This window comes from Staurois parvus, unplaced genomic scaffold, assembly GCF_062004578.1.
Source record: "Staurois parvus isolate SC_StPar_1 unplaced genomic scaffold, SC_StPar_1.0 ptg000133l, whole genome shotgun sequence".
In the NCBI taxonomy this organism is placed as follows: Eukaryota; Metazoa; Chordata; class Amphibia; order Anura; family Ranidae; genus Staurois; species Staurois parvus.
The window spans coordinates 2,374,979-2,390,378 of record NW_028317929.1 but is presented as its reverse complement, the minus strand read 5'-3'; positions in this window follow the sequence as shown (position 1 = coordinate 2,390,378).

Genomic DNA, 15,400 nt, shown 5'->3' with positions numbered 1-15,400 from the left:
CTTATTTTTTAAATTGCCAAATCAAAAGAAGCATAAGAAGCTGACATTAAGAAATCATTAAACTCGCCATTAACAGAACTTCCTTTTGGAAAGGAAAGATGATTTTAAAGTCTAAAGATCTTGGGAACAATGAGTAGTAGAATTACACAGGAGGAGATTTGACAAAGGGCCTACTACTCTACTAAAATTCATCAAGTGGCTTTACTTTTTTTTTCACTATTTTACACCTAGTACCATTTAATATTCAAAATTTAAAGCATTGATTAAACTAATTGGAATCTGAGCCTTTTTCTTGTTTGGGTACAACTCCACCCAATTCTGCATTTTTTCCAGCCTCACTGGCATGCAGGCTTTTTGAAAAATATTGTTGACAGGGTCACAATTTAAGTAGAAAAACAATCCTTTTTCTGATTAGTAATGATTGTTACTAATAAATGGATTATGGTACAGCACTATAAAGCAATGCATAATCTCCTAATGCAAATATGATAATAAAAATAAGTAAAAAATGCATAGTGACACATTCATGGATTATATATAAAGTTCATGAATGTGCATAAATGTCTAACTATAAAAATGTCCATAGATTTCCAACAACAAATGTCCTTCAGTACTTCAGTGTGAAGTTAGTCAAAAAGTCCATCCAAAAGTAACCATTCCATAATTTAGACTAATATCCAGCAAGTAATTACGTGTGATATATTTGTGTAAGACATCCTTTAGAATTACAAACTCACCATATTCTCTGATTAATAGGTAGGTCAGATATTGAACCAAATATCAATAGAGAGGTGTCATTTAAAATTAGCTACTGGAAAATGTATGAATGCACTTTGTGGATAATTTATTAATGTGTTCTCATGCATTTTAATATATATTTATATATTATTATGATTTTTATATTGTATTTGAATTAGTCCCTCTTGTGCCATAAGAAAAACAACTGTATCCCTAGCACCTAGTCGCCATCTTTCCCATACCCACCACTAATGGTGTATGCAGCTTGGTTTATTACTGGGTGGGTTTTAACCCTTTCACTGCACCACTGTAAGTCTTATGGTAGTGGCAGCAGTTGGTTTTTACACACACTCCAGGAGGGCCCAGGATCCCCAGGATGCTAGTGGAGGTTAAAAAAAAGGCAAAAAAATAAAGTTGCATCTAAAACTACCTGAAAAATGTTTAGTGCACCTCGACTCTGGCAGCAAAAAGGTTAAAGGGCGACATAAAATCACATCAACAAGACTTTAGGTTAAAACTAACAACACCATATAAATGTGTGGACTTTACGTGTGAAAGACACCAAGGAAATGTTATTGTCATTATTTTATATGCATTAGTATTGAGAATAATAAATACTAATTAATGAACAAGTGCAATAACAAGCATTAGATATAGCAGAAGAAGTGCAACCCACTCAAAGCATCAAAAAATGTGAATTAGACTAAGGTTAGGTTCACATATGTGTAGGTCATGCGTACGCAAGTGCATGCGCATGGCATGGAACAGCACCATGCGGTTTTGCGCATGAGAAAACACACTGCGTTTGCTAAAGTATGGGGGTGCCATTCATTCCTAATGGCACCTCTGCACATTTGCTAAAGAGCTTTACATTTTGCCTATGGGTCAGGGACACGCATAAGTATGCATGTGTTTCTGAGTGCAACATATGTGAACCTAGGCTAACTCAAGTCACGTGCAGTTATTTTTTTTTTTGAGAGAAGACAGCTAACATCAGCAGGACTCATTAGGAAGCTCAGGCTAACTAACCGCTCCTTGTCTCCTTCAACAAACCACTCACTCTCACTGATAAACAGGGTTCTACAAACAGTACTGGCAAAGGGGGGTAGAAGAGGCCTCAGTCAATCACCACTTTAACCATTAGCTGCCCGGCCTATAGCCGTTTGGCGGCCGCAAAAGTGCTGTAGATTTCCGGGGTATACGCCATTTGGCGTCCTCCCGCACATGCTCAGTTCGCACGGTTGCAGAGCCGCGCAGCGGAGCGATCTGTCACTGGCCGTGTACCTCGGACAGATCTGACCAATCACAGCAGGTCACATGACAGTTGTATACAATGGATGGCTTCATTCATGCCATCCATTGTATACTAGTGCCTAGCTATATAGTGACAGTGTGGCGATCTGTCACCCAGGATTCTCAACAAGGCAGGTTTAGGGGCTCCAGGGTAAGTGTTTGATATGGAGGAAAGTCACTTTTCACTTTCCTCCTTTGTTTGTAAGGTCCATTTTGGGATCTGGAGCCTGGAGATTTCAAAGAGATCTGGGATCTGGGATGAAATCTCCAATCCTGGGACCAGGTTTTGGGAATGGCCAGGAGACTTGATTGCACAGGTGTGTGCAGGCCTTTTCATAGAGTCAGGACCAGGGTTCTGGGCTCCACCCCGGCAGATAGGAGTTAGGAGGGCTCCACCTGGAAGACAGGAGTCAGGAGGGCTCCACCAAGGAGAGGTGGAAGCCAAAAGCGGCAAGGAGCTGCTTGGGAGTAGCTGTGTGCGAGAGCCATGTTTGAAAGAGTCTGCAGGAGTCAGACGTAAGCCTGCAGAGGAAGGCCAGTGAAAGATTGTGTATATCTGAGAGCCAGGAGGCTGAATTTTGTTTATGTGGATGATAGATACCCCTGTGTGGGAAACTTCTGATGTTTTGAACTTTCATTTAAATAAAAGTGGGCTAAAAAGGCCTTAAAAAAGAAAGCGAATTGCTGTGTGCATTTAACCAAGCTCTACCATTTGAAGCGACTTCCCACAATATATAAATATAATTAGTAAAGACCCGGCCAGAGCTTGAGACTGGCTAATTAGCTTGATGACCAACAAGGTATTCATTTTATGGGCCATTAATGATTTGTTTACATCCACAAATGTCTAATTTCTTATGCTACTCATTTGGATGAAGAAACACTGGGCAGGTGGAAACTCTATCAAAACCTCTGTGCTCTTTGCATTATACATATAATAAGTTCAATAAAATGTACACCTAACCACAGTGCTGAAATGTCTGCAATTTTACTCTAAGCTACATCTTCACTCAGAATAGAGTAAAGGTAAATACTATTGAGCCTGTCAAAATTCTGTACAATATGTACACATTGCTGTGCACCTGCAAGATATGCAGCAGTTGCTCTCTGCAAAACACAAGGGGTTTGTGCTTGAATTGGGAAGAAGTGAAGAACTCACTAGAAACCAAAGAACAGTCAATAATATACCATTCTGTTGCTTTCATATATTCTGTTTGGCTGAATTTTTCTTTGTAGCTAGGGTTAGTGCATGAAAATATCTAATAGCCAGAAGCAGAACACTTCCTGTACTTCCTCTCTGGTCATCTTTTATTTAATCGAATTAACTATAATCTCACAGTGCAATGAACCATGCAAGTGTTTAACAGCACTGGTTTCTCAGCCAACGGTATTTCATAACACCAATTAATGTACATAAATCCTGAGAAAGAAACATTTCTGTTCTCTCCTCAGTTATAAAAACCTATAGAGGTTAAAGTTTAAAGTGTGTTAATCCTAAAATACAACTTTGCTTTGCAAAACAAAATGAGAAAAAAATATTAGCCATGCAAGCCATTTTCAAGTTTACATTTTAAATGTATTGAGAATGTTGTATCCCATGCACTTTCCATCATTTCACTCTTATCCCCTTTCTTTCATGTGTGAACTCTACAGCATATGCACCATGTTGTGTCACCATAGCAGGGTAACCCCTCCTAATCTCAGCATGCTTCGTTTTTTGTTAGTATCCTAGAAGGATGGATGCCAATACCTTTTTGAGAAAGGCTTATCGTCTTTTCACTAGCCATTTCATTTTATTTAACTTTCTTTATAAAGATACTGTATGTTTTCATCACTCAGGAACATCATGTTCATGCTACGAGGTGTGGCCCCCTATGCAGTTAGCTAGATCAGCTTATTCTTTGGGGGCTGTACTTAGACCCCGCTGGACAGAAGGCAGGCCTGCCTGGAATGTGAGCTTTGGATACTTTGTTAGTTAGCCGCAGTGCACTTTCCTGGTCCAGAGCCATGGTTTCAATCAGTCTCTGAGATTATTAATGAGTAGGCCATTTGGTCTAAGCAATGGGAGCCACTACATTATTGGTAACAATATTCTACACCATTACTCCACTATTACTCCTCTATTCCATTGGTTTCTGCGTAAATAATAAACATACTGAGGAATAATATGCTATATCATTAGTTTGAGTATTCTGTATCTTTTTCCTGCCTGCTTCTCTCTGCAAGTGACAGTCAGTTTTACTTTGGTTGGTTCTTGCTACCACCTACAATGACTTGGTCACCTCTGCCCATTAATCTGTCCTGAATAAGCAGATTCGTGTAAGCTGAACATGATTTACCTGGTGCTTTTTCTTAGTTGTCACTGCTAACACAGTACAACATGATGGATCTCAAGTACAAGGGATGAAGTCCCACAGCATCAAGCTGCTCCTGCTAAAGATGTTCTAACATTTCCAAGTGGCCAAGAGGTACCATCACAAGGGTCCTGAAATAAATAGCCTGGATCTTTGCCTTCTACTGGAGTAAAATTCCTCCTTGGAAGAGTTCTCCACAGTTATGTTAGATTTTATGGGCATAGTTGGCAACATTTAAAAGAAAAAATTAGGGACACTTTTTTTTATTATATGTCCAGAATGCCAGTGTAGGCGGAGTGATATGTAAATTAGGGGTGGGCATACATGGTGGGTGTGGCTTTGAGATTATAAAATAGTGGGCGTGGCTTAAATTGCGCTAAATGTTGGGCATGGCTTAAAGGGGTTGTGATTAAATAGAGTCTGAGATTTTCTAGGGCTCCCCCATACAATTTTGCTCTCCACTCCAACAGCCCAAAAAATAGATAAACACACACATAGACTTATCTAAAAAAAAAACCTTTAATAATATAAACATAAAGAACTGGTCCACACTCAGTGATTGGTTGCTAGAGGTTATAACACATTACCTCTCACTGATTGGTTGCTAGAGGTTACTGCTGTTAGTACAGGGGAGGGTCAGAGTACAGTATGCTCCAGCATAAATATTACAGTATGCTCCACCATAAATATTACAGTATGTTCCACCATAAATATCACAGTATGCTCCACCATAAAAATTACAGTATGCTCCAGCATAAATATCAAACTATGTGCCGCCATAAATATCACAGATGCTCCACCATAAATATCACAGTATGTTCCACCATAAATATCACAGTATGTGCCACCATAAATATCATAGTATGCGCTACTGTAAATATCACAGTATGTGCCACCATCCTGCACCCCCCCCCACACACACTCACACACACACACACCCCACACACTATATGAAAACTGACATTTTTAGTTCCCAGTGATCCCCAGCACTACACAAGGCAGACAGGGCTGTGCTGTAAACAATGTTGTGACAAGTGGCACTTCACTCTCCCCTTCCAGACAACATTCCTGATCCATGCTGGCTACAAGATCAGCATAGACAGCTCTCAGCATACTCTCCCAACAACTTTCAACAGCTCTGCAAATTAACTTATTGAGTCGACGCTGGTCGTCATCCGACTCATCTGCTCAGGCTAGCTGCCCTGGCCAGCGCTACACCACCTCTATCAAATGATCCTCTGCTGAAGTGTGTGTCCTCTCTCTCTGCTGCTGTGTCCTGACTCCTCCTGAGTGACTGCAGGCCTAAGTCCTCTCTCTGCTGAGTCCCCACAAACACTGCTCCTGTTTCATCTTTCTTACCCTCCTATGTGCTCCCAGCAACTGATGAGGCAAAGGTTGGCTGGTTACCCCTCAGCTGGCCATGCCTCCTCACATTGCTGACCTATCAGAAAAAGAGAGACGGGCATCAGCAGCCATCACATGCCTTCTGGTGATCAATACTTGGCAGAGGGAGGGCAGGGGGATGGTCTCTGATAGGACTGCTAGACACTGTGGATAGTGGCAATTACCAGCAGCACATGCAGACTCACTGCAGCCAAAGAAATGTAATAGACAGAGCTGATAGTTCAGAACAAATCTAAAAATCCATGAGTCTGCCCAGGACGAGGATTGTCCATGACAGATCTCCAAAATCCGTGGCCGTTTCAGGACTGTTGGCAACTATGTATGGGCCAGCTTGCAAATATGATTGCTGAAGCAGAGACTGTAAGCTTCTTTCTACACCTTCACCTCCAGAATCTTTCTTTGACATTTCTACAGCTTTTGCAGCCTCTGAACCTTCTGCTGTGGATGTACTGTCAGAGAGTCTTACAAATCCTTAATGGATAACTATGTACAGAGGAGCCTCAGACTAAAGGATACCATTTGACTCTTATTTATGCTGTAGGAGTCACATTTATAACTGAACAGCCTATAGCTTCTACTAGTGCTGTTACCAGCCTGGGATCAATAAAAGGGTCCAAGACTATCAAACAAAGGATCCAGCTACCATGCCTACTGACCCTTTAGTTGTGGAGTGTTTAGAGGTTCTGCATTTAGCCCTACAATTGTGTTGACAGTGTAGATGATATTATTTGACTCCCAAATGAGTCTCCTGTCTGTCAACATATGGAAATCTCTATAGCCAAAATGTTTGTCTGCGGAACAGCAATGTAAACACATGATTTTTCTTCTCATGCCCTTTGATGGTGAATGTCTTTTTGGTGCTTTTGGATAAGAGTACTCAATTTTTCCCAACAGAAGAAGCCTACGCCTCAAATTACAAAATCCTCTCCTCCTCTAAAGCAAAAAGAAGAACCCCGCACAACTGTAAACCTTGGACCGTTAAATGTTCCAAGTCTGCAGACAAGTTCTGTTCATCACTAAAGGATGACTCCACTTTTCAAAATGAGGGAACATCCATTGGCCTTTGTGGACACCTTGTCATAAAGCATTTTTGATGCCTAGGTAAAATACATGGTATCCAAAGAAAGTGAGCTAAAGTTTGACACTCTGTTTTAGCCTCACTTCATGATCTCCTCTCTGTTCTTGCAGACCTTATGCACTAAGGCATTACTGCAATTGTACAATGGTTCCAGAGGCTCTATTTCAACCTATTCACTGTTCCAAAAGTAAAAAGGGGCATTTGCCCTATCTTGGACTTTAAAATTTAAATTTTCTTCATTTGAGCTAAAACGTTCTGCATGAAATCTACCAAGTTTGTCATAGCCTCCATGCATCAGGGAGACTTCCTAACCTTGGGTGAGAGGATGGAAACTTGCAGTACATCTTCATCTTTCCAGTGCATCTACCTGTATGTATGTTTTTCTGTGGGTACACAACACTACCAGTTTGTAGCTCTACTATCTGGCCTATCATATGCATTTCAAGTGTTTAGCACATTTGTGGCACTGGTGCTACCCTTACTAAGCTCCCAAAGTATTGCCATTGTGAGATTCCTAGAAGACCTTATGTTGAGTGAAATGTAAGCTGCTGACAATCCAAGTGTGGACAATTGGCAGACAGACTACCCCAGCCAGAAATGCTTAGTTCCAGGAAAACCATCTGTACACCCAGAAGAATTTCAGGACCTGTGTCACAGATGATGAAAACCAAATGTGGACCTCCTTGGTTTCAGGTTTAACACCCAACTGCACAGGTTTTTCTCCAGATTCATAGATCTTATAGCTTGTAGTGGATGCTCGGGTGACTTTGTGGCATCAGTGTGGTCTGATATACACCTTACCCCCTCTGATACCCCTTCCTCTTTTATTCCACAGGGTTAAGATGGAGGCCATTCCAGTGATCCTTAAAGGTCTGCATTTACCCAGACAGATGTGGTACTTAAACCTGATCAAAATACAGGCAGACACTCGATGGACTCTTAAAGATTGATTGGATCTCCTATCTCAAGGTCAGATATATGCTTAAGATAGCTGTCTTTAATGGCATGGCTGTTAAAGCCCAGTGCTTGGAAAACAGGGGTCTCTCTGAGTCAGTAATTTCCACACTTTTAAAAGCTAGGAAATCTACCTCTTGTAAGGTCTACCATCATACATGGGGGGCTTACCTTGACTGGTGTGAGGAAAGAAGATTTTACCCTCAAAATAATCTGTGGAATGAATCCTGGCCTTTCAGAGTCAAGCCGGGATCATCATATGACTCTAAATAGCATCAAAGGGCAAATCTCAGCCCTTGTAATCTTGTTTTTAAAGACCTCTAGCCTTCCATTCTTTGGCCAAGTATATCTCTTCTGTGGATCCTCCTGTACAACTTCATGTAACATCTCAATATGGGTCTGTTGGCACTTCAGTGACTGCCTTTTGAACCTATTTGCAATATTCTCCTTTACACTTTCATGCAAAAGGTTGCTTTCCTTGTCACCATCACCTCTGCAAGATGTGTTTCTGATCTGGTGGTCATATCCTGTTAACAACCCTTTTTGGTCTTGCACAAGGATAAGTTCTAGCCTAGAGCCTCTTTCTTTCCTTTTGGCCATTTTGACCTTTCACTTCAACAGGACATTGTTCTTTCAACCCACTGTCAAATTCCTCTACATCAGAGGGTGTTTTCCCTCCATTGCCTAGATGCAGTTTGTACTGTATGAATTTACCATTACTGACTCTTTTTTTTTCCATTCCTGATGGTCCCCATAGAGGGAAAGGCAGGTGCTTTCTAATTTCAACAGGTGGATTTTCAGGCAGCATCTAATGCCAGTTTTACTTATACTGTATATTGTATATTCACAGCAGTCCCAGCCCTCAGATGCACATACATAATGCCAATTTAGACAGGAGTCAATTAGCCTACCAACATGCCTTTGGAGTGTGGGAGGAAAACCATGCAAGCACAGAGAGAACATGCAAATATGCAGGTTATGATCTGGATGGGATTTGAACCTCTTTGAGCTGCAGGCTGCCCTAGTTTTATTCTCTTTGTTTGTGGTCACATTAACATTTTTGTTTGCCTTGCTGCCCACTCTTCAGTTTGGACCAATTGTCTCAGATTAGCTGAAATTTATATCCCTAATGAACAATATGTAAAACATAATGTTTTACTTACCATAAAAAAGTTTCTTATTTCTGTTCTATAGAGATGCAATTCACACCCCTCTGTGTTTGAGATCTCCTTTCTTTCCTTTTCTACAAAACTGAAGCATGCTGAAAGTTGGAGGGGTTATAATTTTTGTGTTGCCAGTGTCCTAATACTCCTATAGGCGGCAGTATAATGCAATTTTCTTAGATCAACTGAATCCTTTGTACCTGAAAGTGATTCTAAACGCTATTTAAGAATAAACATGTCATACTTACCTACTTTGTGCAATGGTTTTGCACAAGGCAACCCCAAACCTCATCTTCTGGGGTCCCATAAGAGTGCTTGTGCAGGCTCAATCTCAAACCATGCTTCCTGTGTCCATAGCCACAGATAGCAAGGCTTGGCTCTGCCCTCCTCTCTCTTGTCCCAGGATTTGATTGATTGAAGAGCCAATGGCTCCTGCTGCTATCTGATTTGTGAGGACAGTGAGAGCTGAGAGAGCTGCTGCGCTCAGGCACAGTGCTGAATTGAGATCAAGCTCATGTATGTATTTAGTGGGACTGTGGGGGATCCTGGTCACAGAAGGTTTTTTACCATAATGCACAGAATGCATAAAGGTAAAAAAAACTTAAGGTTTTAGAACCACTTTAATGGAAAGTAAAATAAAATTACTAAGTTATGGAGCTTAGTTTGTATGTAAATAAAGTAAACATTTCTACAACTGCAATTAAGGGGTTTCTGAGCACATTTAGAATTGCAGTTTTTGGCACAATGCCATTGGAGGTCAAGTATTTAGAAACAAGGAACTAATTCAATACAAGGACATAGAACTCTAAGCAAAGTCTTTACTTTCTCCTCTTGAAAAAATCCTATAGCTTTGATTCGTTCTTTGTATTAGCACACTTAACATGTTTGGAATTTAAGTGAATACAGTAAAGTTCAAGATCATATATTGTTTTATTGCACATTTATCATGAACATTATGAAGGTGCTTGTTGTGTCCATCATAAAGATGGATAGAATGGTAAAGATAATGATCTGCAGGTTGAAAGTGGGGGCATGTTTGAAAATACATGCATTAAAGCATATCCAAATAACTGTATCTTTCTTGTGTAAACTACTAGTCCCATCAATAAGGGAGAAATGTTTGAAATAAAAAAGTAAATATATAAATTAATAATTCAGTCACTACATCTAAGGACTGATTAGCTGCCATATATTAAAATAATGCAAGATATTAAAATTTTTGTTTTTGGTTTTTGATGTGCTTTTAAGCATCCATTAACAAACCTTCAGTTCCCTAAAAAATTCATGCAATTGAATGGACCTAAAATTGTACATGCAGGATTGTTTTCAGCTGTGCCTGAAGTGTGGTGGTCTGATCTGATCATTGATTTTAAAATCTGTGCATTTTACCAGCGCTGGAAAAAATGGTGTGAATGAGCCTTTAGACGGTGAAGGTAGAAAGAAGAGTGTTACCTAATCCTGAAATGTAAATGCTTACTTTAGGGGGATATGTCCTAGTGAAATGATGGCTGCTGTAGTGAGAATAAAAACATAAATACAGTGAATGTTGGACAAGTTTTGGTATTGGGCAATAAAGACCAGAAATGGTGTACAACATTGTCTGTCCAAGGCCTTTAGGTTTGACATATTAATGTTCAGACAGGATGTTAATGGGAATGATAGAATTAGATTGTCTGGAATGACTGAAAGTGGCTCCTGTTGAGAGCCATTGGTACAATGAGGCAAAAACAAGACACAAAAACAAGTACAATAAAAGCTGTTCATCCAGTCAGAAATATTGTGAGATGATAACTTCCTGTGATCTCTGCCTCTGGACTGTTAATTTTTAGCATTGTTCCCTGCTATCATCACTTACTACAACCCCCCCATTATGGAGAAGAGAGGCAAGTGTTATGTAGTGTTTTATACAGGTTTTATTTCTTACTAGGGTGGCCATGAACACATATTCAGGTGGGGAACTTTAACTAATAGCAACCTTTATCTTTCTACATCTTACCATTCACATGCTACTAGGAGCCAATGTAACTAAACTGATGTAAATATAACTCGAAAATGAATATGAAATGAATTTGAAATGTAAACATATTGCTGATTTTCTTCAAAGATTAGGGGGGTGCGTTATTTACTAAAACTACAGTACAAAATCTGGTGCAACTCTGCATAGAACCCAATCAACTTCCAGGTTTTATTACCAAAGCTTAAGTTACATAATTACATAATTAGTCTGGCTGAAAAAAGACAAAATTCCATCCAGTTCAACCATTTAAAAAAAAAAAGTTATAATCCTATACCCACAGTTGATCCAGAGGAAGGCAAAAGAAAAAACAGCAAAGAGATTTATACCTTATATTTGGTGGGATTTTTAAGGCAACCTTAAAATATATAAATCAGACAATTTTTTTTTTTTTAAAGAAAATTTGACATTTTATTTGACATATTAATACACATTTCCCCCATAGAGTATAACAATTCTTGAAAGCATACTTGCTTGACAATATTAGTAATTATTGCATAGAAAAATTAGTGATATCGTTTGAAGCTGATATTCATCTTGCAACCTCATTTTAGGGAACTACAAGTGCATTTAGCCTATATCCAACTCGTTTTAATGCAGATTCTTCCTCAGGGAAGGGATACCGCTATACAACAACAGTTGTCAATAGTTACACTTTTTTTGCATATTATTTAAGGTATAAATCTCTTTGTTAGAAAAACAGGAAAGATGACAACCACATCCTAGGTTATACCGGACTCTCCTTTCCAAAAAAAACAGCAAAGCATGATCCAATTTGCTCCTGCAGGGAAACAAACTCCTTCCTGATCCCCCGAGAGGCAATCGGATATTCCCTGGATCAACTTTAACTATAAATGTTAGTATCCGGTTATATTCTGTGTATCTAAGAAAGAATCCAGGCCTTTTTTAAAGCAATCCACTGAGCTGGCCAGAACCAACTCTTGAGGGAGTCTATTCCACATTTTCACAGCTCTCACTGTGAAGAAAACTTTCTGTGTTTGGAGATTAAATTTCTTTTCCTCCAGACGTAAAGAGTGCCCCCTTGTCCTTTGAGATGACCTCAGGGTGAACAGCTCTACATCGAGTTCACTATATGAACCACTGATGTATTTATACATGTTGATCATATCCGACTTTAATCTCCTCTTCCCAAGAGACAATAAATTCAGTTCCTCTAATCTTTCCATATAGCTGAGCTCCTCCATGCCTCTTACCAGTGTGGTTGCCCTTCTCTGTACTTTCTCCAGTTCCACTATGTTCTTTTTGTGAATTGGTTCCCAAAACTGAACTGCATATTCCAGATGAGGTCTTACATAATGATTTGTACAGGGGTAAAATTATATCTCTCTCTCTGGAGTCTATACCTCTTATAATACAAGAGAGGATTTTGCTCGCTTTAGCTTGTGATCTACCAGAACTCCCAGATCCTTCTCCACCATTGATTCCCCCAGTTGTACTCCCCCTAGTATGTATGATGCATGCATATTCTTAGTCCCCAAGTGCATCACCTTACATTTATCAACATTAAACATCATTTGCCAAATAGTTGCCCAATTAAACAGTGCATTGAGGTCAGCTTGTAAATTGAAGACATATTGTAAATACATTCCACTGTACAGTTTGGTGTCATCTGCAAAGACTGAAATGGGATTTTCAATCCCAGACCCGATATCGTTTATAAATATATTAAAAGGTAAGGGTCCCAAATCTGAACCTTGGGGTACACCACTGACAACCCTAGAGCATTCAGAGTATGAGTCATTAACCATTACTCTTTGAATATGATCTTTTAGCCAGTTTTCTATCCATTTACATACAGATCTTTCCAAGCCCGTAGACTTTACCTTACACATTAGCCATGTGTGGGGAACTGTGTCAAACATTTTTGCAAAATCCAAGTATACCATGTCCACCGCCACCCCTGTGTCCAAGGTCCTCACTTCCTCATAAAACTAAATCAGATTTGTTTGACAACTTCTGTCTTTCATGAATCCATGCTGTCAGTTGCTTAAAATATTTTTTTCCAGCAAGAACTCCTCTATGTGGTCTTTTATTAAACTCTCCAGTATCTTCCCAACTACAGAAGTTAAACTAACAGGTCTATAATTACTTGGTAAAGATTTTGACCCCTTTTTAAATATTGGCACCACATTGGCCTTACGCCAATCCAGTGGTACTGTGCCAGTCATTAAAGGGTCCCTAAAAACGAGAAACAATGGCTTTGAAATGACAGAACTCAATTCTTTAATGACCCGTGGGTGTATGCCATCTAGTCCAGGTGCTTTATTCACCTTTATTCTGTCTAAATATTTTTGGATCATATCAAATGTGAGCCAATGTGGATCATCTGCAGGTGTGTAAATACCATGCTTTTTATGGACAAGAGCTCCCCCATGCTCCTTTGTATACACAGAGCTGAAGAAGGTATTTAATAAATTTGCCTTCTCTTTGTCCCCAGTCACCCACCCTAGATTATTTTGTAAAGGGCCCACATGCTTGGACTGGACCTTTTTACTATTAATATATATGAAGAAGTTTTGGGAGTTGTTTCTACTATCTTTTGCAATCTGTCGTTCATTTTCAATTTTTGCGGCCTTTATTTCCTTTTTCCATATTCTGTTATATTCTTTGTAATGTTTAAACGATGATAGCATTGCTTCATTTTTATATTTAATAAAAACTTTTTTCTTATTATCTATAGCTTTTTTAACTTTGGTTGTAAGCCACATAGGTTTGATTTTTAGCCTTTTAAACTTGTTGCCTATGGGAATATATTTTGCAGTGTGTTCACATACAGTCTTTTTGAAGAACTCCCATTTCTGTGTTGTGTTCATTGATACCAATATTCTCTCCCAGTCTAAGTCTTGGAGAACAGCTCTCAGCCTTGGAAAATTAGCCCTCTTAAAATTGAGCGTTTTTATTTTTCCTGTATGTGCTCGCTGTTTAACAGCTAACAATAAATGAAATCATGTTATGGTCACTTCTACCAAGATGTTATTTTATATGGACATTCATAATAAGCTCTGCATGGTTAGAGATTACCAGGTCCAGCAGAGCATCATTCCTAGTAGGGGCCTCTATAAACTGTACGATAAAATTGTCCTGCAGTAGGTTTGAAAATGTTTGCCCTATTAAAATATAATAGTGGTGTAGCGCTGATAACTAAATGTGCAAACTCCACAATAATATGATAAAAAACATAAATCACATAAATGAATAAATATAAATATATAAGTGATAGATCTTTCAAGACCTAGAAAAACAGTGTCTCATACTGTGATATTAACAGTACACAAAGTGCATATGATGAAGCTGGTCCTATGCCCGGACCCTCATACAGTGACAATACCCAGTCCCACTTGGGACCAAACCCCACAAGATGCTATATACAGTGGATCCCAAAATAAGGGATATGATCACAAATAGAGTGAATGATATATAAAGTGTATCCCAAAATTGAGATATAAACCAAATAAAGCGACTAGTGAATAATGTTAAACACAATATATAAACATAAACTTCATAAATGCATAAAACGATAAAAAGTGTCCAACAAATTGCCAAAAATAGCAAAGATGGCAATGACTGCCAAAATGTGTCTATATCTTCAAACCACGTGAAATAGTGCTGGTGCAGATGGTGAGCATATATCCTTAGATGGAAAGCATGCCTCCTCACCTCCTTGCTGCGACCCAAAAGGGTCAACGCGCCTTTTGGATCACTCAGGATCCTACAGGTACCAACTCTCCAGGTCGCTCTGATTCCACTGAACCTCACTGGTAACTTCCTTCCAATATTAATCACTCTTCCATTCAGGGATAAATGCAGTGCAGACCAATAAATGAGTATCACATTACAGCCATGAAAGGACAAAAAGACAAGTCTCCCATTGTGCAACACTATTTACTATGTTAAAAGCATGTTAAATCGCCAAATATTGCACTCACATTAACGTAGATCAAACAAGGTTTGTCACACCACTCAGTATGGGTGTACTGTGTAAACCTGGTGTAGCAAGATGGCGCTCCACCGGAAGTGCGTCACCAAGTCGCATTACTGTTCCTGCTACTGTTCCTGCAGTACCATTACTCCAGTCAATTTCCGGGTAGTTAAAATACCCCATTATTATCACTGTCCCAGCCCTTGCAGCCCTTTCGATCTGTGCAAGGAGCTGAGTTTCCACCTCCTTATTAACACTGGGAGGCCTGTAACAAACTCCAAATATTACCTTTGTAGTATGCACCCCCATGTGCAGTTCCACCCATAATACTTCAGTCACATCACACTCTCCATCAACTAGGTCCTCTTTCACACTTGCTCTGAGATCACTTCTCACATAGAGACAGACACCACCACCTTTCCTATTTACCTGTCTCTCCGAAAGAGAACATAGCCAGGAATA